This window comes from Pollicipes pollicipes, unplaced genomic scaffold, assembly GCF_011947565.3.
Source record: "Pollicipes pollicipes isolate AB1234 unplaced genomic scaffold, Ppol_2.1 Scaffold_5724;HRSCAF=6776_pilon_pilon_pilon, whole genome shotgun sequence".
Taxonomy (NCBI): domain Eukaryota; kingdom Metazoa; phylum Arthropoda; class Thecostraca; order Pollicipedomorpha; family Pollicipedidae; genus Pollicipes; species Pollicipes pollicipes.
The window spans coordinates 36820424-36846862 of record NW_023596746.1 but is presented as its reverse complement, the minus strand read 5'-3'; the positions used below and the strand labels follow the sequence as shown (position 1 = coordinate 36846862).

The window sequence follows — 26439 nt, the reverse complement described above, 5'->3', positions numbered from 1 at the left end:
TACCGAAGCGGTGTAGGCGCGGTCCGGACTCGGTACCGAAGCGGTGCAGACGCGGTGGCGAAGACGGTGAGGTGGCCTGCATGCGGTCGGCGCGGGCGGTGCCAGAGGCGAACAGACAGCTACGCGCGCCGTCGCCTCCCACTTACAGGGTCAATAACAAACCTCGAGGTGAATACTGGGGATGGACGACTCGGAGCCGGAGCCGACGCCGGCCGCCTGCTGCTCGTCGGGCGGCGTGACCTTGAGGCCGATGCTGTCGGTCAGCGGCAGCCGGGCGTTGCGGTCACGCAGCGCCGGGTTCATCGGCAGGCTGGCGCCCAGCCCGCCCAGCTCCTCCAGGCTGGCGATCTTGCGCGTGTTCTCGTACAGGCCGAGTCGGAGCGAGTTGGAACGCTGCGCGCAGAGGCGGCCGGGGGCGGCGACTAAGCAAAGTGCCGGCCAGGCCAGCAGCCGCTGCACGGTAGGGTGGGTGCCACGACACGGACTCGGGCTGTGGCTGGGCCGTGGGATGGGCACGGACTCCCTGGGCCCGGCGACAGGCACAGGCGGGAGACCAGCTCCGGGTCAGCCCTGAACTCTCACTCGTTCTATTTATCTTGCTCTGTATCGGGAAAGGACAGTGACATCGCGCGGACCAGACCGGTATACTTCCTCCTGGTTATTAGTAGATGGGCTGTTCTGCAGGATGCGAGGAGCTGGTTTTTGTGGAGAGACACGCTTGGAGCTATGCGCTTCAATCAACAAAAATGTTCAGTCGACAATCAATTAGCGGTAATGAGCTGCCAGTCGGGATCAGTCTCATTATTTGCATTAGCGGAGTGATCCGGGGCTCGTGCTTTATTGCTTCGATATTGCATCAGCTGGGAATGTTTAAACTGCTCATGCATTAGGCACTTCCGGCACCGCAGCTCTATGAGTGATTTACAGACGCTGATCCACAACGGGATATAAGACCCGTATTAATTGTACGTGCCGTTGCAAGTCACGAGGGGGCGAGGATCCTAAGCGGGTGGGAAGTGCGGGGAAGTCAGCCGGAAAGAGTGTTATGGTGCTTAAAGGTGTTCACGCCCAAAAGCGCCAGGCGTGGCCACAATCTAGCAGTTAGGGATTAAATATTGTACTCAGTTACTTCAAGCACGAACTCTCCTGAAGGCTGAAACAAGACGTGCCGTAAGTAAAAGAAAATGATAGCATCGCAGTGATGGAACAGACAGAAAATGAGCGAAACTTACATTCGCAAAAGTGAGAAGTAGTTGCTTGTTTGTGATTGCGACATTGCTTATCATGCAGATGGCAAGGTGACACTCCCTGAATAAAGAAAACGTCTCCACTTTGACCATGTCTCACATGTTTCATACAACCAAGCAGCCAGCTAAAATAGCAGATTTTGAAAACTGCATTTTAAATTTGAATATGAACTTAAATTATCGGTGCTGGTTCAGAGGTGGGCTCCGAAAATGAATACACGTATATGTGCCGCACTACATGGGAGCATAATGAACGTTTTACTGGAAGCGCACATTCCATATCTTCGGTAATAGTAGACGCTACGAGCGCATTACTTATTCCCAGGAACTGAAGCGTGAAGCCAGCATTGAGTCTGATGAGACGGGCAGAGACCCCGCACTCGTACATTGACAACAGATGTTGGATGCGCATGCGACCAGAACAGGAAAACAAATCGTGAAGAGAAAACACACTAAATCATGCGAGCAAAAGGAGAGTCCACCCGACTTGCAGCCCATAGTGATTAAGGCAACAGCGAACCAGCCGACACTGGGACAGAGCACCGCGAGCCACAAACCGATCCGTCCGTTAAAGGGCGGATCGGAGCTCACACCGCCCCTGTTTGCCTAACACCACACAACGCCAGCATATCGCACCACACCTTCATCAGGATGTCGTCGACGCGCAGCGAGCTGGAGCGCGCGCGCTGGTACGGCGGGTTTCTGGTGCGGGCTGTCGGGCAGGTTCAGCGAGTTGCTCTTGCCGACCGTGTTGCGCGAGCAGGCGCTTCCCCGACGGCGCGGGTCGCACATGGATATGTTGGACTTGCGCCGGCTGTTGTGGCGTTCGAACGTCTTCTGGGCCGAGAACGGGCTCGGGCGGATCAGGTAGCTGCGGCGTGAGGCAGGGGGCTGACGGCCTGAGCGGCGGCCAGCGCGCTCGATCGGGGCACCAGCGACGATCGACCACAAATGCGCCATCCGCAGCTCGCCAACAGCCACAAACAGGAGTATGATACAGCCACATGTACGCACCGGTAGAAGCGGTGCAATAGCAAGAAATGAAGATGCCTGTGAGCACTTAGCACACTTGCTTCTCATCTCAACTTTGCCATATTTCCTCTGTCTCTACTTCATCAACAAATGCATCACGTGCTTCCTTATCTTAATTTGAATGAGCCAAAGCCTGCCTTTTCAGACGCTTTCGGAAATTCTATGTCTCTACTTTCCTTAGTTAGGGACAGCGACATTCAGTCGTTATCTCAGTCGCCCGGGATCAAAGCTGACTACCTGAATAGCCGTGCCACTAGTTCAGCGTCGGCGGCCTGAGGCTCACGTCTTGCTCAAATGGAGTCGTATTTTGTCGAAATGCTGGGACTAGCGGAGAAGAGACATTGCCGGCCCCGACTCTGCCCACGCCGAAGAAGCAGATATTGAACAGTAATTGACAGGGCACTTTAATATTCCCGCCATGCCGCCGGCGAGGTGTGCAGGGCTGTGCTTCACCGTGATTTAGCGGGCCTGCGGAGGCGAGCGGCGCCGGCCCGCCGGCAACCGAGCGAACAAAGCCGGCTCCAGGTAACAAAGATCCAATGCTTTTGAAGATTCGAGGCTTTGCAACGAGTAGTCACTCAAATGATACATTGCGTAGTTGGGTTGCGATCGCATTTAAAAATGTGGACTCACGAAGCGGGCGACAGAAGGAGGCCTTTGTCACTCGCGCGCTCGGTCGGTTCCATTGCCGGTCCCGACCTCATCGCGATGATCAAGAAATGCATTCATCCTAGGGTTCCTAAGAACAGCTCGCTCCTCTGGTTCTTTATCAGATCATCCCAGATCATGTTCGTTACCTTGCTCACTCAATATGGAGTTGCAATTACACAGGTATGATGTTTTCTACCTAATCAGATAGCCGCGTACAGATTCAATACGAATATCACAGATGACCTGGTAAATGAGGTAAGACGGGCTATTGTTACGAGACCGTGCATAAGTTCTTTGAGTTCTTGGCATCATCTCGCCCCGGCGGCAGATCATGTTATGCGAGCACCCTTGACCTTGACCTTGAGCGATTCAAATGATCTAACCCTGACACAGTAAATGGCGCAGTTAAACAACTTGAAAATATCTCCGATGCCTGGCATTGTCATTTTACAGCTACTTCCCATAGATAGACTATTTCATATAGCGGTCAGGTCAGTTGTTTAGCACAAACATGATAACGTAGTTCCATAGACCGTCGTACAGTGGCCTATGGAACGGTTGGACCTCAATCTAGCGTCGGCCACACCGACCTAAGTTCCGCTTTCCCGATTAATCGATGTGCGTTGCTCAATCAACAGTCAGTGTCAACACACACACAAACGTTTCGCGGGCAAAACGTTTTTTCCTTCAAACGAAGAACAAACTGTTACCACCCGGTCGGATTATTTCAAACTCAACTGAACTGAGGCCCAATAACAATATGGTTATCACCGAAAAAGTTTGTGAACAACTAACACACGACTTTCGACAGTATATGAACTGACACCATCGATCCCTTGAATTTGGAAACAGAAAGTGGATCAACGAAGGCTATCCGGTAATGCGCGAATGACGAAATGTGCCGATTAGTGCCGGGAGCAACTTCGGGACCCCAGCCCCAAAACTGACGCAGGCGTCACAGAATCTAGCCTCGGCTACCCCGACGCAAGGCCACTCATGTGTACTTCGTGCACACGACACGAGCACACACAAACACAAACGTAAACACGCATGACATGGGCCAGCTGACAACATCCCACGACCCCGACCAATCACGGGTCAACTCGCAACGGTGACGTACACGATGTCGCCCTGCTCCAGCTTCAGGTCACAGCTGGGGTTGATGATGACGTAGCTGATGCTGCCCCGTTTCTCGGACACGTCGTCATAGTCCTCCACCGGCAAACCTGTGTCACAGGGGGGGGGGGGAGGGGGTCTCAGTACATGATCTGTCGGGTTCACTGGGAGAGCCCTCTGTGAACGGGGAGCCGCAGGACGTGGCCAGTCAGAGACACGGGGAGAGCACTGTGCCACCAGGGGCCGCAGCACAGGGTCGGTCAGGCACACGGGGAAAGGGCGGTGTACAGGGTCAGTCAGGGACACGAGGAAAGGGCGGTGTACAGGGTTGGCCAGGGACGCGAGGAGAGGGAGGTGTACAGTGTTGGCCAGGGACATGGGGAGAGGGCGGTGCGCGGACACGTTCAGCGGCAGACCCACTGCAGGGTCGGTCAGGGACACGGGGAGAGGGCGGTGCACAGGGTTGGCTAGGGACATGGGGAGAGGGCGGTGTACAGGGTTGGTCAGGGACATGGGGAGAGGGCGGTGTGCAGGGTGGGTCAGGGACACGGGGAGATGGCGGTGTACAGGGTTGGCTAGGGACATGGGGAGAGGGCGGTGTGCAGGGTCGGTCAGGGACGTGGGGAGAGGGCGGTGCACAGGGTTGGCCAGGGACGCGAGGAGAGGGCAGTGTACATGGTTGGCTAGGGACATGGGGAGAGGGCGGTGTACAGGGTTGGCCAGGGACGTGGGGAGAGGGCGGTGCGGGGGCACGTTCAGCGGCAGACCTGCTTATCCGGATACGGAGCACAAGGCTGGTGCTCTGAACAGACAGGGAACACGGTAGGCAGACGTGGCAGTGGACATAACAGCGTTCGTTGGCATTGCTACAGCGTTAATCGTCACTGCTTCTTGAAAGATGATTCGTCCAGCAGCTTCAGGCTCACCACACCGTCGCTTCCCACCAGGCTCCAACCGAAATTCGGAGCGCATGTATTTAAACATCAAATGTGGGGTGGGGTTTATCACACGTGTCGGCTATCTCCTACTCACCGAGGCTTTGCATCCGACTGCGCACCAGCTGGGAGATCTCGGCTCGTTCGATCAGCTGGGAGTGATTGGCCTTGGGGTCGTCCTGCTGCCCGCACTGAAGCCCCGTACACACGTTATACGCGTTAGGTGATGCACACGATAGCTGCAATATTCAATTGAACACGATAGCTGCACGATTCACCTAATGGGTCCACTAGAAATACGATATTTCAACAAAGTTGGGTCAACTAGTGCGTAGTAAGATAGACGAAGAGCAGGAACGCAATTTAATTTGTAATCTTGGCGACTCTTTCGTTGTATTCCAAATGTACGCGTTAGACTAGGGGCCACGCGGGTTCTAATCTCGGCGTTGTCAATCATTCTCCCTTGCGCTTTAGGAGGCCCGCTCCCTGCGCGACACAGTAAAACCTACATGGGAGAAACCGCTACCTCACTTAACAGCTCCTCCACGTGCTCTAACTTACGATGTCCGAAGCGCTCTCCGACGTGTCCATGGTGCGGTAGATCCCAATGGGGATCTCGCACGTGGTGGAGCAGAGCTTCTGGTACAGCCGACCATACGTCCGGATCCACATGTCTCCGGGCAGTATACGCATCTGGCGGGCACAAATCAACCATTTCACCATCCGTCACAGAACCAAACAAGCACAGAAACACTCGCACGAGAGAACGCAACGCCGACACTGCTCTCTTTCCTGCGCACCCACAATTCCTTTCCGGCACCGTTTGCGCGTGCATCTGACACCAGGGATGGCGCCTGCACACGCGAAACGCGTGTGACTGGCGTGAGCGACTCTCACCGACGTGAGGAAACCCGACCCCGGCGCCTGGTCAATGCCCAGCAACAGCCGCACGAAGATGATGAGGTAGTCCTTGACGAAGGCCTGGTACAGCAGCGTGTCCAGCATGGAGGCCGAGAAGACGGAGCCGGCGGCGAATGGTAGCCGGAACATGCAGGAGATGTGCGAGCCGTGGTCCTTCTCGCGCTGAAACACCCATTCGCCGTCGTCAGAGCTGGGGCGCTGCCGGGCAGAGAGGAGGCGCATCAGCCTAACTCAGCGCGCGCACCAGGCGTGGCAGGGCTTGGACGCATGAGCAGAGGGGGCAAGTCATATTACAGGCCACCAGGTGCAAGCAGGGGCGGAGCACACGGGCAAGGGGGTCATATCACAGGCCACCAGGCATGAGCAGGGGCGGAGCACACGGCAAGGAGGTCATATCACAGGCCACCAGGCATGAGCAGGGCGGAGCACACGGGTAAAGGGGTTATGTCACAGGGCACTAAGCGCGAGCAGGGTCGGAACAGGGTCGGCAAGGAAGTCACGCCGTGCATCAAATGTGGGAGGGCTCGAGCATACGGACAGGATGATCATGCCGGAGGGCACCAGAAGTTGGCGAGCAAATACGCGCAGGTGAGTCGTTTCATGCACCGGGCGTGTGCAGGACCGGAGCCCGCCGGCAGAGAAGCCCGGCTGAGGCGGACCATGCTAAAGGGCACCAGAAACGGGCAGGGGTGCGAAGCACGGGACAGAGCGGAGCGCCGGGCCACACGGTCCCAGGGCAATGGGCAGTGTCGGGACAAACGGGAGAGAGCACCGCGTCAGGACCCGACTACTGAACAGCCAACGCAATACGGCCAGACCGATCTGCGGGGCTGGGCTGGTTTCCATGCATTATACACAGGGTAGCAGCATGAAAGACTGTGAGGGAGAGGAAAGAGAGGGGTGAGGGGTTGAGCTGTGAGGGAGAGGCAAGAGAGGGGTGGGAGGTTTAAATGTGAGGGAGAGGAAAGAGAGGGGTGAGGGGTTTGGCTGTGAGATAGAGGAAGGAGAGGGGTGAAGGGTTCAACTGTGGGGGGGGGGGGGAGGAAAGAGAGGGGTGGGGGGCTTAATCTACGACTGCGGCGCGGAACACCCCATCAGGAATGTATCGGGAAAGTGCGTTACATTGTCTGAAGGGTGCGCGCAAGCTCAACTCTGTGGCGCACAAGGACGTGCGGAACGAATCTGGCGGGGTGCGAAAGGAAAGAGGAAAGCGGGTGACATAACATAGGGGATGAGGCAGAAACGATCGGCGTTAAAGAGCATTTCGGCTTATAAAAACACAATATTTGGTCACTGCTGGTGATCAATGACTAAGAGAGTCAACAACGCGTAACTATGGGAGTGCGGCCCACTACAGCTTCCTCATCATTATTGCATCATAATCATCCGTGAGTAAGTCCGGCCAACCGAGAGTTCCAAACCAGGGGAGCGGGCAAAGCAGATACTTATTAGTTCGAATTGCTATAATTATGACAGCTATAGGAGGAATGCAATCTAGCACATCCCCTTGAGGTGTTTGGCGTCTTCCGATTCTGAACAATTTGTTGATTGTTGTTCCCGTCTCCGCCAGTGAGTGTTGCACCGCGCGCTAGTTTAGTTTTAGCGCCAGCAGTCACAGAGTTATTTGGGACTTACTGACTTCGGATGGTTACTTACGGAGTGGCTGTGACCACTCCGCGTTATTTCTTAACTACTCTGGTTCAATCACAATTCAATATGTAATGTTGCATGAAAGCTGTTCCATCTAACCCCCAACGCGAGCAGGCAATGACCAATGTGGTGGCGTTTGTCGTTCCACAGAATTGAGGGATCTTGCCCAGTCGTGGGACTCAGCAAGTGGGATATCTCACAAAGGTAATGCAAGCTGTTGTTTCCCGAAGCATTTGCAAGACATGCGTGTCCTGTCCAAACCCCAAATAGCCTTAAACTCCAACACAACACTCCAAGCCCGTTCACACGCGAACGTCCGTCACCAGGAGGCAATTTTGCAGACGAATGTTGCGGTCCTGGTTACGGTGGCTTTATGGTCGAGGTAATCCGGTGAATATACACACTGTATGGTGAGGAGCACAGCGTAATCGCATTTTTCATACATCATAACGACGATATAAAGGACGGTGCAAGCTTGCAACAACTAACACCTCAAGTCAAACTTCTAGTGATGAGGACGTGACGACATCGATGACCCGAGTCATCGCTGCGAAGACGCAACATCACGACAGCACGTTCATGTGCTTAAGCAACGAGGAGTGTCGGACGAGTGAAGCACGACATGACGGCACAGCAGGGGGACCAAGAGAAGCGTGAAGGTGACACACCAGGACAATGCGGTCCACGTCGCTCAGTCCATCGATAATGTGCAGTCCCCCTAGAGCGTTATACGAATGCCACAAAGAGCCGTTCTGTATTTGTCAGCGCCGACGCGACGCGACTCCGCTCAGGATGTGGAGCTTCCACGGTCTAATGAGCTTAAATGGGCCTGGTGGTCAACACAGTAATCAACTACATAAGACATGCCCTGCCGAATCCAAAAAGGCCCCTCATCCATCCGCGTATGTACCTCATGACCAGCCGAACCGGAACAGACCCTCCATTCCTCACCGTATGTACCTCATGACCAGCCGAACCCGAACGGACCCTCCATCCCTCACCGTATGTGCCCCATGACCAGCCGAACCAGAACAGACCCTCCATCCCTCACCGTATGCTCCTCATGAGTCACAACTATCACACCTATCACACCTATCACACCAGCCACAGTCGCCACCTAAGCTGACCACTGTACAACTCGTGATGTCTCCGTGATCACGGCCGTGATCACGGCCAGCCCCACGCCGAGCAAGAGCCGCGGCACAACGCGTGTTGTGACACGGGATGATCATGTTGTGGGACTGCAGGAAGCGCCGCGAAACTGAATGTCAAGCGCACATCAAGTGCAATCACTTTGCTTCCACTCCCGAGGACTTCAGTGAAAAGTCGAGACCTCCACCAGCCCATGTCTATTTGCATGACAAATGACCGTCTGATTCTGCACGCAGATTCCACCTATGCAGTTCCCAATTATCAGGTCGTATGATTATTGTGTTACCTCCCTCCAGTAATCTTAGATGTTCAAAGGACCTACTAGCACCATAGAGCTCGAGATACGCATTGTTGGCGACAACGGCCACGTACATGGCAGCAAGAAGGAATGCGTTTTGGGAAGCTACCACGGTGAACAAGGCCTTCGCTAAGGAGCTTATGCAGCCTCCATCTCAGGTCCAGTGTGCATCAGCTTCATTGTTTCTCCTACGCATTTCTCACGGCGGTCAGCTAGGAAAACGGCCGTTATAGCACGCACCCAGTGATATCTGTTCCATGCAGACGTTATCATTCGCCCGCGTGCCACCCGGTCACGGGACGGCGTTACGGTAGACCCAGTCTCCAGTCAGTCTCCAGTCAGTCTCCAGTCAGTCTCCAGTCAGTCTCCAGTCAGTCTCCAGTCAGTCTCCAGTCGCCCCTGCCTCCGGTCCTTAAGGTCACCACTTCATTACAAGGGTGTCGCACCTGGCTTGAAGTTCTGGCTATTTAGTACATTGTTCACCTGCCCGTGCACACAAACACAAACGGACACACATGTCTTGCGCTCACGCACGTTTCTAACAATAAGGACGGGAGATGGGACAGAGGCTTACAAAATAATCATTCAGCTTATGTCGTTTGGTTTAGAGGGACCAATGGACATTTGTTATCGGTGCTCTCAGCGTTCTCGTTAATTCGACAAGATATTTATGTGCGAAGAAATCCTTCGTATCTCTTCAGACGTGGATCTCACAACACTCTACTCTATCCAAGTCGGCGGGAACATAGGCGATGTGACTCTGCTCTCGTGTCAATGACCCGGGTGCTGTGGCTCCCTTCTGCGCTTTGTTTTAAGTCCACCCTGCCTCAATCACTCGGCGCCGAGCCAGACCGCAGTGTCACATCGCCTTGTCCAGACCACACACGACCACAAGACACCCACCTGCCATAGGCTCTAGCCGCTAGCCATGCGCATGGAGACGACTCTAGCCTCTAGTTATGCGCCTGGCGGCGGCTCTAGCCTCTAGCTATGTCTATCGTGCGTACACAACGGCGTCGATGTGCGACTATAACACTGGCTGGGTGTCAGGCGTCGAGCGCTAGGCGAGGCTGTCTCAGCTGCTACGGTTAGTTACATCATCGGCAAACGTCCAGCACGGAAGCGATCTGTCCTCGAGCAGGGTCGTGTTGCCGGTGTGGTCCACCATTGTCGCCTACGGGAGAGTGTGCGTCGGTCAAGGTCAGCGCGGGCGCACCGGTGAGGGGCCGCGCGCCGGTGGCGACACGCGCCCGCCGCTGTCGCGTGCCGAGGCCCGATGGTTCAGACGTCACGCTCGGCAGATGCCGGAGGGGGACAGCTCTGGTCCCGCCGTCCAAGTCAGCACGGAAGAAAAACGTCGCTCCAGGAGAAATGCCAAAGCAATTTTGCATAGAGCAAAATATATTATACAGTTGATTGTTGATGACGTAAGCAATCCGATTGCAATGATGCACACAAGTAGAAGAGGAATCCACACAACCATAGCCAATGTACGTAGCGTATCGAGGTAATCGAGCGCTGGTGACAACGGCACTGGACATACGTTTTGGTTGCCATACATCCATATCGCTGGCGTTGCTACAGCACTCCTGCTTCCAAATGCAGTCTTGCGCGGGCGCCAAACTCTGGCATTGCGAAGCAACAGTGAGGGAATTAATTCAAAGAAAAAATATGCATGATTGTTACAACACGGTCATTCAGTTACCAAATAAATCAAATGCATTTACAGCACCGTTTTCAAACTGTATCAAGCGGGCGGTTTGGTTAACGCGCGTCCGGGCGGCTGGTTGGATACCCTTGGCTCGGGTGGGGAGGTCAGTTTGACCCTCTAAGTTCTCATGAACTAAGAGGGCTAGAGACATAAAATTTATAGGGTGTATTGGCCTGTATCTGAACTCACTTCAGTCAAAGTTGAAGGGTCCTAGTTCATTAATCTCGGGTTGAATAAGGTCAAACAAGGTAAATCTCCGGGTTGGTCTCTTAAGTGCCCGGGACCTAGATACCTGTTCTAAGCAAAAGGTAATTGGTGTTCGTTTAGGGCCAGCGACCTTGTTTGATCTTTCGGAGGTCATGGTGACCAAAACCATACAGGACTTCTTGTTCTTGAGTTTTGCATTTCAGTAAGTGTCAAAGATCACGCTAGGCAGTATGCTCCTAAAAATGCAAAACGTTGGCCTGGGTCATTTTAGGTCAGTGACCTATCCCGACATATAGGAAGTCCGTAGGAGATGCATAATGTGATTTATATTATCAAAAAATCGAAATGAGTGCCATATACAACTATCCCATACCGCAAACATATTTAAATTGTTGATAGCAAACTACCCGCTGTTCAATCTTCTACAGCTATGCCAAATTTGGAGCAGCTAAACCGCGACCTTCGGAAACCATTCCAGAAAACCTTTAGGAGATTAAATTGACCCCATCCGAAGCGCATGTTAATAAGTCAGAATAAGTTCTTGATCTCAAATACTCTGGTCAGCATTTTGCTTTTAGGAACATACTACCTAGCGTAATCCTTGACGCTTATTCGAATGCAGAAATCAAAGCAGTTTTGTATTATTTCCGTCACCTTCACCTTCAAAGGTTAAACAAGGTAACTGAACTGAAATAAGCGCAAATAAACTTTTCCTTAGAGCAGGTATCTACGTGCAATGTGATTGAATGAGAAGATCTGGGGGCACTTTGGGCACCAACCTGAAATTTTACCTTGCTTGGCCCTATTTATCTCAAAGATCATAATCTCGGACCCCAGGCTTTGACACAAGTGGTTCACGTACAGGGCAGTGCACCCTGTAAATTTGGTGTCTCAGGCTCTCTTTGTTTCTGAGATCTCAGGGGGGAATTTGACCCCCACGCCCGAGCGAAAGGTATTCAACCGGCCACCCGGACGAGTGTTAAACCGGCCACCCGGACGCGTGTTAAACATTTAAAAAGTTGAACGGCCCGGCACAGCCGCCATGGTTGCTGGAGATACGTCCTTGCTAGCACCCGCCACAGCTTCATGCAGTTTATTATAGCGAAATTATTTTAAAGAATCGTTTAACGCGGCTTTTGAGCCATTTTCCATGCAGCTATGTTATCTGGTGTAATGTCACGGCAGCATTTCAATGTTGACAAAACTAGTCTCCATGGTAAGATCTGGCGCATTTCTTTATATATTACTGAATCGCACAGAGATGCTAATGGTGAAAAAGTAGCACGACACAAGCGGAGCCAGCGCGCAGAGTATGGTGAAGAACACCGCGGTGGCACGAGGCCAGCACCATTTGGCAGATGCACCATTCTAAGATCTAGGGGGATCTTAAAAGAAGAAGCGTCAGTCGATGAGATTAGGATTCCCGCGCCCAGAGTAGATTAAGGTCTTAAACCAACTGCACAGTGAAAGTGCATGTGTTGTCTTGAAGTTACTAAACGACTTTGACATCATGAATGCACCAACACTCCACCATAAAGTGGCTAAGGAAGGCAAGCCATGAACACTACACAGACGTGAAGTGCACTAAACCGTGAACAACATCCATCCAAGTATTTGTGAATCAGCTGACTTGTAAATTGACGCGCGAACGCTATGCCAGCGAACCAATGCCTGCCACTATTTCTGTCAAAAAGTTACTGTCATGTGTCTCACATGAAAGACGGACATTCCACTGCATTGACATTGCCTATCAGCATGCGTTTCAAGAACAGACATTGGTTCCATTCGATTTGGCTCCTGTATCATCGATATAATAATACGCCCGTCTTTGATCATGCCTTTCGTTGCAAGGCGCCCCAGATGTCCGAATGGCTACCGTCACTTATTCAGAACGAAAGGAATCGCTCCTTACGGTAATAAAACTCACACAGACACAACACTTACGGCCGTTTAGTACACACAGTTATGCACTGGTTTATGCTATTGTACGTTAAAGCACAGCTGCAAAGGCAAAAATTAGCTAAAACACTCATCCAGAAGTCCAAATCTTGCCAGATCTCCCCTTCCAAGCATTTCCACAACCCGCATTAATTGGATACACCGGTTCCATGAAGTTGAATCATGCCACTACCAACAAATAAAACATTATTTGCAGGCACTCGAAGTAGTGTGCATCACGACCGGTGCCCTACGGCGGTTCGCGAAGTTCGTGCAAGTTGAAGACCAAGCCATAACGAACCTGAAACCTCATTTTTAGCCACATTATTTAGCCACACATTTAGCCACACATAGCCACAGAAACCTCATTTTAAGTATCAGGAGTTCCTAACTACTGGTTGCGTCATAGCCATCATGGTGTACGGATGTTCGATGCTCGACTGGCAGTTCGTTGTCGATCGGTACTGAGATGACCAATTATACTAAAACGAACTCAATAACGCCAACCGGGTATGCGAACTGTTGAGCCTGCCAATCAACCGTCTCGCAAGGAACTAAAACGCTTCAACAACTTCAGAGCAAAACAGTCTAAAAACCCCTAACGACCAAACTTTTGAAACGCCGTAACTACCAACCATTCCTTCAATCTGAACAGGGGGAAACCTTGGCAAGTCAGGAAAATTGCAGCCTATCTGGATGATTTATGCAAGCATTTCAGCCGTTTCAATGATACGAAAGCATACCACAACGTGCCAAACGCCGACATACTTTTAGAACCACGTGGACAGTTGGCAAGTCTGATAGATGGCACATGAAACACCAGTTTAGGTTGGTGGACAATCCTCACGCTTAATTCTTTACAGAAGGCGCAGGGCAAGCGACTTCCACGACTTTGTGAAACAACTGTGAGGTCTCTGTCACCACTGTGAAGCTTGCCGTTTGAAATCTTAACGGAATGTCAGGGTTCTTACACTACACAAATCATCCCAACCTTTCATGATGCATCGCAGGGCATATATCGCTGCAGACAAATTATTTTTGGTAAATTATATTTGAAGAAGTCGTTATTGCACGAAACTCCCTACTGCCTAACATTCCTGACAAATAATATTCGCATTGAAACATTTCATGCGTTCGGTTTTCGTGAAATGGCTGCTTTTCACTATGATTTAGGCATACGCGTAACATTCATAAATGTACAACAGGTGTCAAAAATATTTGAAATTTTCCACTAGCATAAAAAGCATGGGCTTACAGATGAACGTGGACAACCCACAATTCAACGACTTGGTTAAATGGCCACGCTACCAACCTGGTTGGCTAGCCGCCCCAGCAGCATACGGTGCGGCAGGAAAAGATGCCCTGTTGAGCATCTACTAGATGAGCCAGATAAAAACAGAAGCACCCCGCTTGTTTTCTACAACCATGTTGTCATTAGTTGCTGTGATAGATTGTCGTACTGCACTATTTTTGCCATCCATCTAGCGTTTACTTGTAAGGGAGAGGGCTCAATGATTGACCCGTCATACCAGGTCAAACTACATCAAATCATGTGCTTGCATCAGTATACCTATAGAGCTTTTCGTATGGCGGTAGAGTAAAACAGCTAGCTTGAGTTACGGCACGCCGCCATTTACTTCAGAAGGGTTGTTTGAAGTCACCAGATGTCATCCTATGATCTCCTACGTCCTTCAATGACCGTAAACCTATAATCGCATGTATGCACGGTGACGAAACTGGCTTGTTGTGAATGGTCTACTAACAACACGTTGGTCCACATTGAAGACTCGACCAGGACAGTGTCGTGGCACGGGTCTTGAATAGTGTCATTGCCTCTGTTGACGTATGCCAGTCATTTTGGTGTATGGCGTTACAGCGGCGTGGGCCAAATTCACCGCACTTCAATATTTGACATGGTGTGACTCCTTGACACCTTTGAGCAGTCATCCGTTCGCCGATGGTGAAGGCAAATTAATACAAGAGTGGAATCGTGTTTTACCAGTGTTGTACAATCATGCAGAAAATTTGTTCCGCAAATTATGACGGCATCTGATTATGCAAAGAGGATGCAAATCCTGCAAAGCGTGCTAGTTCCAGGTCATGTGACGATTCAATAACCGGTACGTATAAGCGTGCACATTGGAGCATTAACGCAGTTGGATCGACGACATCTGAGGATTGATCGGGGACTTTTATCGCAAACTTACCTTCTCTATTTTAGACAAATGCAGAGCGTAGCTATCTTGCGCTCTGAACTGCATAAACCTCATATTGGACGACTGACTGAGCTCGGTGATTATCTTGATGCTTGGGAAGAATCTGGAACAAACCAGCCATGGACGTTTAAGGCTATGGACGGAAAAGGAGGCAACTATGTTATGTTGTTGATATTACTACTCATAGCAAACCTTTCGCTGAAATCTAACCGTACAGTGTGACAATGATTGATATTGTGAATTATTGATCTTATTCATAATTCGCCAATCACAACAAATAACACATCTTTCTCAGATGGACGCCTACGATCACGTTTCACAGCTTTGAGGACACATGGCACGAGTACAGATCGGTGATATCGAGTCAAAGACCCGTGGTCTGTTAGTTCCTTCAATTTGCATTGACCGTTTTCTTATTACTCAGCCCTGGCCATCACATTTTATTAAAACGCTGGAAAAGCAAAAGCTCAAGCTTTCCAGTCAGACCGCACATCACCACCAACATTCGTGAACTGCGCACCGTGACGCCACAGTACCATTCCAAAATCAGTTCAGCGCTCAGAAGCCACCAGCCCGCCCCGCTCGGCAGGCCGCCCACGCGCTATTCATCGCGGACGGCTGTTGTCGTCAGTGCCGGCGGCGCGGGCGGCGCGGGCGGCGCGCGAGCGATCGGTCCGCAGGGGCGCGCCAACCCGGCCGCGCCGGGACAGATTCGCCGCCATCCACCACGCCGTGCCCTGTTTGGGCGGCGCCAGTTGGCAGGTTGATGGCGCTCACGACTCAGGTCGCGTGATGTTGCCGTCTCGAATAACAGCGACGCTTTTCTCCAACCACTCCCAGTGAGTGGGCGCAACGTTGCGGCGAAACAAAGCAAGCGCCGCTTTTAACGCCTGATGGAATGCTTCCTACGGCTTTAAGATGTGAGTTATAATATCCTGTGCCCGAATATGATAAAATACGAGCATTCTTCATCAAAAGCTCAAAATAGTCTCCATCCCCAGGTAAAAACGCGCATTCGCCCACGGATACGCAAACCCCGATTACGCATCAACCGTCGAGCGACTCAGAGTCGGTGCGCGAGGCTGACATCCATGCGACACCGCCGTCCGTGGCCGAGTTCGAGCCCCGCGCCACCGCGAATCGGTGCCCGGACCCGCCTGCCCCGCGACTGGGGGCCCACGGTCGGATAGGGTCAGTGAGGTCGCGACTCCGCTTACTTGAACATGGTCTGCACGGCCACGATGGTGTTGGAGTCGGCGAGCGAGTCCTCCTCGATCGAGTTGTTCTGTTCCTTGTTAACCACCACCACATTCTCGGCCAGGTTGATACCGGCTCGGCACAGGTCGTCCAGGCTGTCGGAGAGACGGCGGGATCAATGACCGCTGTAGGTGTCTGAAAGATGACCCAGTGCTCTCACGCGTCGCAGCTGGAGGGGAGAAGGCAGGGAGGGCACCGGCATCGACACGCTCGCCGTTGAATATTAATCCTTCACCGGCGAATCTTCTTCAATAAACTTCCACCTGTCAGTGTGCAAAGCGATTGCATTTTAATGGCTGACGGTCAAAATATGGTAGGCGTTGCGTCAAGATCATGACTGGATAAATTGAAAACGTTCTGAATAATAACTGTCATAAATCCCGCACCGTTACAGCACATTCCAGCGCACAATCTAGCGCTACAGTGACGCGTTACTATTCGCCACATCGCCGCTCAGTCCTCAACTTTGGACCCGCAGAAAATCCTCCGGATCAAAAATTGGGGCTCATCATCGCGTTGCCGGCGCCCATCTGCCGCCCAGAGCCGGTGGCCACTCTAGCGTCTGATCGCTGCAGCCGGCGGCGCTGAGAGCGCTCCGCCGGCGGATGGGCGCAATCCAGGCTGCCCGGCCAGCTCAGAGAAGGCCTTGGCGTCGGATCAGTGCCTCCCTGTGCTCGCTGCCGGGCATCGCCGTTATCGATCGCGCCAGGCGAAGCCGGCCATCGCTGACGCTGCCATTACCTGCCTTCGCAATCAGCCGCCTGCGCGCGGCCGCTAACTTGGAGTGACCGGCAACGGCGGCGGCGGCAGCGGCGGCGCCCCTCCCCCTCTCCGCGTCACACGGGCGGTGGGGCAGGGTAGGCGCAACCGGCTCTGCGCCAAACGCGCCTAGCGCACCCTCGTGCTCTTGCTAAGGGGGAGGGGAGGTCGGCCGAGCTCTATCGGCAGGTCAGCCAGACGCAGCTCATCCCCCGGACATGACAGCATGGCTCGACGCGCACCGCTGCGAAGGAGACGACCCCGTGCCGAGGACGGCGGCAGCGGGCTCCAATCGGGCTTGCTGCGACTGATCAAACGTAACAAGTCGGATGACAAACGGCCCCGAACGGCGTCAGACGTCGCGCCACACCTCTTATTGCTCGGCGATACACGGGACCCTCCCGGGACCAAGCCGTCTGTGACCAGGACAATCTCCGGGGGTGGAGACGGGCCCCTGTGAAACGGTGACGTGCCGGGCTTTTCATCTGCTCCACTGGTGCGCAATATGTAGTGGGCAGGTGGAGAGCTGTTGATGGCATCCTGTAATTTCGCTGAGCGAAGGAATTAGCTGTGGCGCTGCCTAGTCACTGCCTGGCCCGCCCCCCACTCATCATATCGCTTTCTGATCTTTCACCCACACTCCTCCTCCTCCTTCATTCTTGTGCTTTTCTCACACGCCTTCGTCCCCCTTTTCTTTCTTTTTAGGCTGTTAACAGGCTTATGTAGAACGGTACCCCCATCCACGAAGAACCAACAATAATCTGGTGCCCAAGCAGCGCATGGACGTGGCGCAGTTGTACACTGCCGCCTCAAGATCGCCCCCCCCCCCCCCTCCCCAGGCAATAGCATTCGTGCCGTCCGGTCCAGCGCGTCGCTGACCTGCCCCCCACCTCCCACCCCCGACCAGCCGGCCGCATCCGCGCACTCACGAGTCGATGGAGCCGAGCATCCAGTAGACCAGGGGGAAGTAGCTGATGGCGTCCAGGAAGGGCAGGTCAGGCCGCCGCTCCAGCAGCAGAATGATGGGGTTCAGCGACGACTTGGGCCTGAAGTGGGCACGCAGCGGAATGATGAAGTTGTAGATGCCGTTGGACGCAAAGTCAGCCGCCAGGATGACCGCCTTGTTCTGCCAGCTGTACTCCTTGGCCGAGCGGTACGAGCAGTGCTCGCAGACCTGGCAACAGGCGGGGACACTGGGGTCAGAAGCACGCCTCCGATTGGGATCGGCAGCGAGGAAAGAGTTCAGCCGAAGGTGCAGGCGGTGAGCCCTTAATCCGGCTCACGACGCCTATTCCAGCGGCACAACATGCAGGCGGTCATCAGGGTGGGACAAACCATGCGCAACATTTCATAGGCTATCGACAATACATTATGAACAAACAACGTTATACAACCCACTGCCCTGAAGGCGGTCCTTTCGAGTTAAGCTCATAAGATGATGAGTTCGTCTCAGCAGACACACTCACATGCGCGTCATATCTAGATCAATAGCTTTTCGTATAAAGTTCGTTGGTTATCAAATCTCAGTCGCCATCATAATTAAAACACATGGAAGTCAACGGGCTCGTTTCCCGTCATAACTTATTCATATCGCATACAAACTTGCAAGTACAAATCACGCACACCACACACACACACACACAAACACACACACACACACACACACACACACACACACACACACACACACCACACACAACACACACACTACACGTTATGTGGTTAATATACACATCTCAGCACGGCCTGGTCTAAGAAGAGGCCAGCCTGTAGATGCGCTGATAGAGGTTTTCTCATAAATACTTCAGGTCATAGGCTTACTTCACCTTCGGACAGAAGTGCGCATAAAACTGATTGACAGAGCACAAGTTACTCGCATCAGGCAGCCCCATGCCACTGGCTGCGTAGCAAGGTGTTCTCAGGACAAGCGGAATAGGTGACATACGCAGTGCCGTTCTGCAGCACCCCAGAAATCTGACAGGTTATACAGATGCACTACCTTGGCTGACAATAAGCAATTGCCAAGTGGCCATCGCTGCCCATTTTATCGCCACGCGAAAGCTAGTGCCCAAGAAACACACACTACTGCATGGCTAGACTGTTCCGTATGCGTGCACAGCTCTGCGATGCAGCCTACCATGACAGAGGTAAGTGGTCGGAGATTGCGTCCCAGCGTCATAGGAAAACCAATGTTTTGGAGACAAGTCACCAAGCCTTGTTGAGACATTGAGCCTAAGATAAGTTTCAGGAAAACAGCGGGAATAAGGATGTGTCGGCCAATTACCGATTTATCGTCAGGCTCGGACCTGGCTGATCGCTGAGCAGGTGCTGACTTGGTGGGACGGGGATGTGTGCTATGGATGTGTGTGTTGTCAATGTATCTTGAACCGGCAGTCGCTGGGGCATATTCCCACGTACGACCCATTGTTGTTGTTGAGCTAGGGGTCGCTGTTGCTGCTGCTTTGTGAAATGCCTTTTTTAAAATTCACCGGTGCTGACAAAAAAACCTGTTTGCTATGAAGCAGGGGATTTGAGAGTTGTAAGTAATGAACGTTTAAATGTATTAAGTAAGCTACCAACATTTGTTTTCCAGCTCTCATCACCTTAAGATAAATAAAGGTCACGTTGGGCCACAAGGTCGAATTGCCGCCTGGCTCATGGTGTGATGTAATACAGTCTGTAGACCTACATCATACATCTTATAGAGCTCACATGTGACCTGTGGCATCGCCGTGGAAGGCCACAGAACTGACTTACTTCCTACATGTAAAACAGACCGGCATATTATAAGGATTGCATGGAAACTAGCGTCCTCCAAAAGTGTCCAACAGTGCCTTCGAATGACCCGGTTGAGATGAAGTGGGTCTAAATGAATTAATAGATCCCTAGCTCCACTTACATGAACTTACTACTGCACTCTGGTCCGATGATGTCGCGTAACAAGAGGATCCATAGTGCACGGCAAAATCTGCCTGCCACTAGCCGCAGTTTGTTACGAAGCATACGGCATAACCTACGGCATAACGTACAGCACAAGACGGGAGAACACATCACAGATCACATCACACATCGCATCACACACAAGACGGGAGAAACACATCACAGCTGAGAAGATCCCCACAAGACGGGAGAACACATCACAAGCCCATGCGGAACGCATAATTGGCTCACCACTGGCATCGTTTTTCTCAGCTAAATACCGAGTACAAATGCCGAGTACACCTAATGCTGTGGTCGTTTGTTGCTTACGAGCCGTACAAAGCCTTCTGAACACCTCACGCGAGATTCAGCTACATGTTTTTATACAAGCCACAGTAGGTGTTAATGTAAAGGTGGTGACATATTCAGGCAGCTACACCTCTTCGTTTTGCTGTTAGCACAGAACAACACAAGTCGGCGACCCGCGTAGACTGGAATAGAAATAGATGCGTTCAGGAAGCCGCAGCTTCACAAACTATGCAAATTTGGCTACAATGGCCGCAGATGTGAAGTAAATGGGAATTTCCGCTTGGTTAACTTTCCTCTCACTCGAATATTTGTCGTACAAAGTTCCTTGGCCCATTTTGCTTTGCATTCAAAGTTCGAGGAATGAGCGTTCGGTTATGAAAGGTCTGAGTGTCGGTCGGTATAATGTGGTCATGAGTGTCCGTTCCTTACAGAAGCTCCTGTAAACGTAACAGTGGGTCTCCTGAGCGGTAAACTACCCCTTCCCCCCAACACGCACCCACATCAATAATACTGTCTCATATTTTTGGCCATAATGCTCTTTAATTCTTCAAACTATTTAGGTAAATCACAAGACTGGTGTTGCTGCACGTGTGCAGCACTACAACACATTCGGAGTGTGGACTGTGAAACGAGAAGTGGTATTCTTAATCATGTCATCATGCAATGAATTTCTCTAAAATCCGTGCACGACACTCCGGCTTTCTCAGACGTTTATATATATTGCACTAGCTTTGACAGTTGACAAAAAGAGACTTAGCGTTTGTTAAACGCTTTTGTCCGTAAGAGACTCTTAAAACGTCGGGGACACAATCAAAAGGAAAAGACGAGGTAAAACATTAACGCAGTGTTTCACGCCCATGGACCGATGGTCAATCATGAGCCCATCTCTTTATTTAAATGTCGTAACAATCAAGTGCACGAAGGGAGCTCTTTCAAACACAACGCGAGCTGTTTCTGGGCCAACAACGAATGCAATAACTTTCAAATGGGAGATAGAAAAACCGGGATGTTGGTTAGAACGCTACGATGTAGATGATGCCGTTTGGCCCTCTTTACCACATCGCGATCCATTTAGCTGAATCCGATGGTACTGAAAATCGGCAACCGATGCAGGATGTACGACTCTGGTGTCAGAGACCCGTTCTCATACAGCGCTGGAGTGCTTATGCGTGAGCTATGATGGAATGCCATGGCTACTTCGTTAGGTAATTTTTTAAGTGCATTTGCAAGGAGCATATGCACACAGAGAGACGGTAGTAATAGCCTTATTCCTCGAGAAAAACCAGAGAGAATGGAGAATATAGATGCGTTACATCAAACATTATAATCTTAAACATAATAACTGTACCAAACATAATCCACATCAAACAACAAATCTATATCTTAATTATCCTGGCTTTTCTGCGAGAAATAAGGCTATTACGGACATACTCTCGTAACTGCCTTGTTACCAATATCGAGCTGGCTGAGGCCCATCGCGAGTCATCATTACGCTCGCCTTGGCACATCATCACATCCGCCTATATCCATACATCCATATCCGCCACGGGCGTCGAAAATATTTCCATAGCTACTGCAAACGTTTTTCCACGGCATATTTTAGTGATTTGGACACTCAACTCCAGAATGCTTCCGCGTTCATGAGGGCAAGCCATCTGGCAACGCATGCTTCTGAGGACAGCGACTTGTTAAACACAGTCTGCCACGAGTCAAACACTAGTGCCGCCTCTGGGTAATACTTGATGACAAAATCCTGTCAGTCTCTATGAAGCTGAGAGTAGGTAAGAGACAGCATTTCAGTGCTCTACCTGGATCGACTCAGTGATTATGTGGAGCAAACCCAACGGCGACCAGTCGACTTCCGCATGGGAATAGGGGTAAGAACAGAGCTACAAAGTTGCCGTTGCTTCCTTAACATAGGTCAGTGTTTAAGTGTCATCGCAGTCTAAGCTGTCTAGTGAAACACCAAACGCCATTATTAAAACAACCACCTTGCGATGACCCAAAAGAATAGCCGGACGTTCCACATAATAGCAAAAATCGAGCTGCGGACATAGATGTCCGCGCCAGTTTTACTATTCACAAAATCGAACAATCTGCAACTGTACCGCAACGCATAGACAAAATAGATATCACGTTCGTGTTGCCACTTGTTCTGCGCTACAATGAGGCAATTTATCCGCGAGGTTCATCAGCCTAGTCACGAGCGGTGCGCGCCCCAGCTCAGGCCCGCAGACCCACTTTGGTGTAAGTGGTGGGGCTCCACCAGCTCCATCTAACTCAGAGCCACAGGGAGCAGTATCTAGACTTCGGCCTGACGTACGGTTCGACTTCTGGCCCGGGATCGATGACCATCGCACGCTCAAGATACCCAAGAATAGGGCCCGGGAGCTTCTAAGACTAATGATTCGGATTATTTGGGCGCACACATTAACTAGAGACAGAATTATCTGCAACCGATAATAACTAGAGCGTGTTCTCGTCATCCTCGTTTCCTCCTTCTGCGGTGACGCAATCACTTGTAGAGCAAGTCGATGCTCGTTTCTTATACTGTTTTACACGGCCCCGCATACATAGCTCCTTTGACTCCCACCATAATGGGTGAGCGAGTCGCATCAACCACTCTTAGTTTTTCTAAGGATAGCTTTCAAGCATGCCGTACAATAACGCCACAATTTCCAGTATTCTTTGGGGCATCCTCAAACTTACGTGTTTCGACACACAAGACGTGCGTCTAGCGTTTTTGATTTCTGAAAAGTACTATTCTTTTAAAACACTATGGCGATCCACGGCCGTGGTGCGGGCAGTGGGCGGCAGCCGACGACTCCGCGGACCGCGTGCTGGGCTAACACTGTTTCATTAGCGGAGGCTTGCATCATAAAAATACGGTTAGCGCCCATAACACGAAATACAGTTGTACTCAGAATTAAACAGCGTGCACGCCTGTTTAAGCGAAGTGTTGCTATGGGCATGAAAGTACGATTTTCAGGAAACTTTGACTTCGACCTCGCCTAGTGGGGTTAATTACTGACTTGGCAATAACGAACTTTTCACCAATTGCAAAATCTCTTTCAAAACAATGCCACGGTTATTCCCTGCGAGGTGCTGCCTCCCTCACTTTCGAAACGGCAGGGCAGGGATCGCACCGACCTACCCCTATCAGTCCGCGTAACGAAAAACGACAGAGCAGGGCGAGAGTAGGGGGCTGGGGCTCTATAGAGCGCAATTATCAAAACTTCCTTACCCTGTCGCATCTGTGTCAGACATACCGCTGAATCTTTCCAAAATGCTCCCAAAAGTGTGTGGTAGGAAGATATCATATACATCATAATTGCTAGTACGGGCTTTACCTTGCTTATAGCCAACACATCACGGTTTTGTCAATATGTTTGCTCTTACAAACATGTTTTTTTAATCTCTGGAAAATATTTCTGATCGAAAATCGCCAAAAATTTCTGTCGTTCAGGAACATGAAAAACTGACTGAAAGAATTTGTCAAAGTTTAGCACCGCAATCCTCCGTGAAAACGGCTATTAACCATTTTATGGTTTGCAGCCTTGGGAATACTTCAAATACAACTTTGCAGCACGTATACATGACATCTGGAGATAAGCTTTGGATAGGAGATCACGATAGAAATTACATGGAATGTTATGTCCATCGCTCCACTTCAGACGTGAACCATTTGTGCAGCCAAATGCACATAACTTCATAGTTTGTTAATGCATCAGGTTACAGATGATATTTAAGAGGCAGAACAATGATATACTCGTTCTCTCCGCCTTCCTAGGCCAGAAAAACGCTTAAAAACCACACTACACTGGCTCAACAGACCAGGGATCCAAAATGCATTTAAAATATTTGTTATCAGCGCCAGTTTCCCAGATGGCCGGAGCAGGCTCACTTGTCTCAAAATACCCCAGCGTACCCTTCCCGCTGCGAGACAATGCAGCATCAGTCGCAGGGGTCACATGCACTGCATATTCTAGAGAGAGATATATCTCCGATGCCAGATGAACAGACGAGCGGCGACTATTTGATTAGCTGATATTAAGTTATCACAGGTCTATTAACCCGCGCCGCCAGTGCGGAGCGCATTGATCGCACCAAAACCTTTGTTAATAATAACCGTTCCAGGTATCTCCACCGGATTTTCCCCGCATGAGCAGTGATCAATTTGCCACTTCTAAGAAAAAAGTGAAAAGTCAAGTCGGATCAACGCACTACGACTTCATTAGTGAAGACTTGAAAAGCGATCTCTGCCTAACATACGATGCCTGAAAATGTTTTCTTTGTTGCCGTATTTTGCGCGATTCGTGGTGTGACGAATGACGACTCGACGATTTTTAGGTCATATTGACCAGAACTATCGATTACCGTCTTAATTTATCCGATCCACCAATTGTGCTCCGAGTTACAGTCGGTGATGTTTTACCCCGCGGGCTTCTGCGGGTGGTGGAACGCCCCTGAAAGTAACGCGCCAACACTAGGCATCGTCAGCGAGTCCACCGACTGACCTGGGCGAGCTGGAGGCAGCAGAGCGGCTTTTTCTCCTTCAGCAGGTAGCAGAGTGTGGGGCTGACCCCGATGTACGGCGTCACCGGCGGGAAACCTTTCACGATCCTGCCAGCAGTGCCCGGCCACGACTGATGAGGACGCTCGGTCCGGGGAGGGGGGGGAGGGGGAGGGGGGAAGTTTTGTGCTTGACAGTGGCACGAAAATCACACTGATGTCAGGCGAAGGGCAGAGGACAAGAAACAAGGAAGCTTTTGCTTTAGACATACACAATTGGCTTTTCACGCAGTATGAAAACAGCACAAGCATGTGCACTAACTCTGACTGTTCTGACTTTGATGAGCTGAAGGACAGAATTGGGTCTCCAACACGAGTCATGCATCACAGACACACGCACACACACAGCACACACACACACACACACACACACACACACACACACACACACACACACACACACACACACACACACACACACACACACACACACACACACACACACACACACACACACACACACACACACACACACACACACACACACACACACACACACACACACACACACACACACACACACACACACACACACACACATATATATATATATATATATATATATATACACTTTGGCGCTTTCAGACGACAGCCGCGCAGTTATGACGGAAGGGTAATCTTTGTATTTCAGTACACTCAAGTCCCTGGAAGCGTTTCTGCGCATGGACAAAGCCAGCAAATACAGGTAGTAAGTGAAACAGATCCAAACAGAGAAGTAATAGACACAAAAACATCCTACAACAGGCAATAGTAGCCCGAGGCATCCACTTTGTCTACGGACCCCATCCTTTCCGGCAGCCTAATGCGATTGGCTTGCCGAGCGCGCCTCGCACAGCACGTGTGGCGGCCGACGCGTATGGACCGCAAGGCGGCGTACACACGGGGCAGGTAACTGTGCCGCTCCGGGCACGCCGGCCCAGCTCAGGTCATTGCTCTGCGCGCCCGCAGCTTTGCCGACCAGCTTTTGACTCGTTAGCGGAACATTAGGAACGAGAGTCACTTGTAAATGTTCTGAGCATTCAGATCGTGTACCGGCAACTTTTGTATGAAGGAGCCGCATTTTAAGTCCACAAAACACTACCCTATGCACACCGCATAATTTTTCTAAATGTCCTATATCGCCTTATAAACTTGGGCTGATTCCCATCTCGAAAACCGTGTCGCGTAATCCCTCGCCGGTGAGGCCGCGTTACTGCCGGGCGCGTGCCTGCCCGACGTGCAGCCATGCCCGCGGCGTGTGTACTCCAGATACTGACGCGATCTTCTCGCTGGGCGGCCGCCAGGGCACGTTGTCGAGCTCGTCCCGATTCGCTGCGCTCGTCGCTGCTGTCGCGGCTGCTGCTGACGTTCAGCGTCGACGACGTGAACTGGTCCGGCACGGGCAGGATGCTCGGCCGCCGCGAGCTGCCGGGTCAAGCTGAGTCAAAAGGGCTACGCCAGGTCACGCCGGGATAGAGGGGTCACAACAGGTCACGCTGGGTTGGAGAGGTCACGCCAGGTCACGCCGGGTTAGAGGAGTCACGCCAGGCTACGCCGGGTCGGATAGGCA

General features: G+C 51.5%; 1 pseudogene; it reads right to left on the bottom strand.

Moving 5' to 3' along the window:
- Window positions 1–150: 150 nt before the first annotated feature.
- The window catches only part of LOC119103007 (potassium channel subfamily T member 2-like), a 29161-nt pseudogene continuing 2872 nt past the window's right edge, over window positions 151–26439 (bottom strand).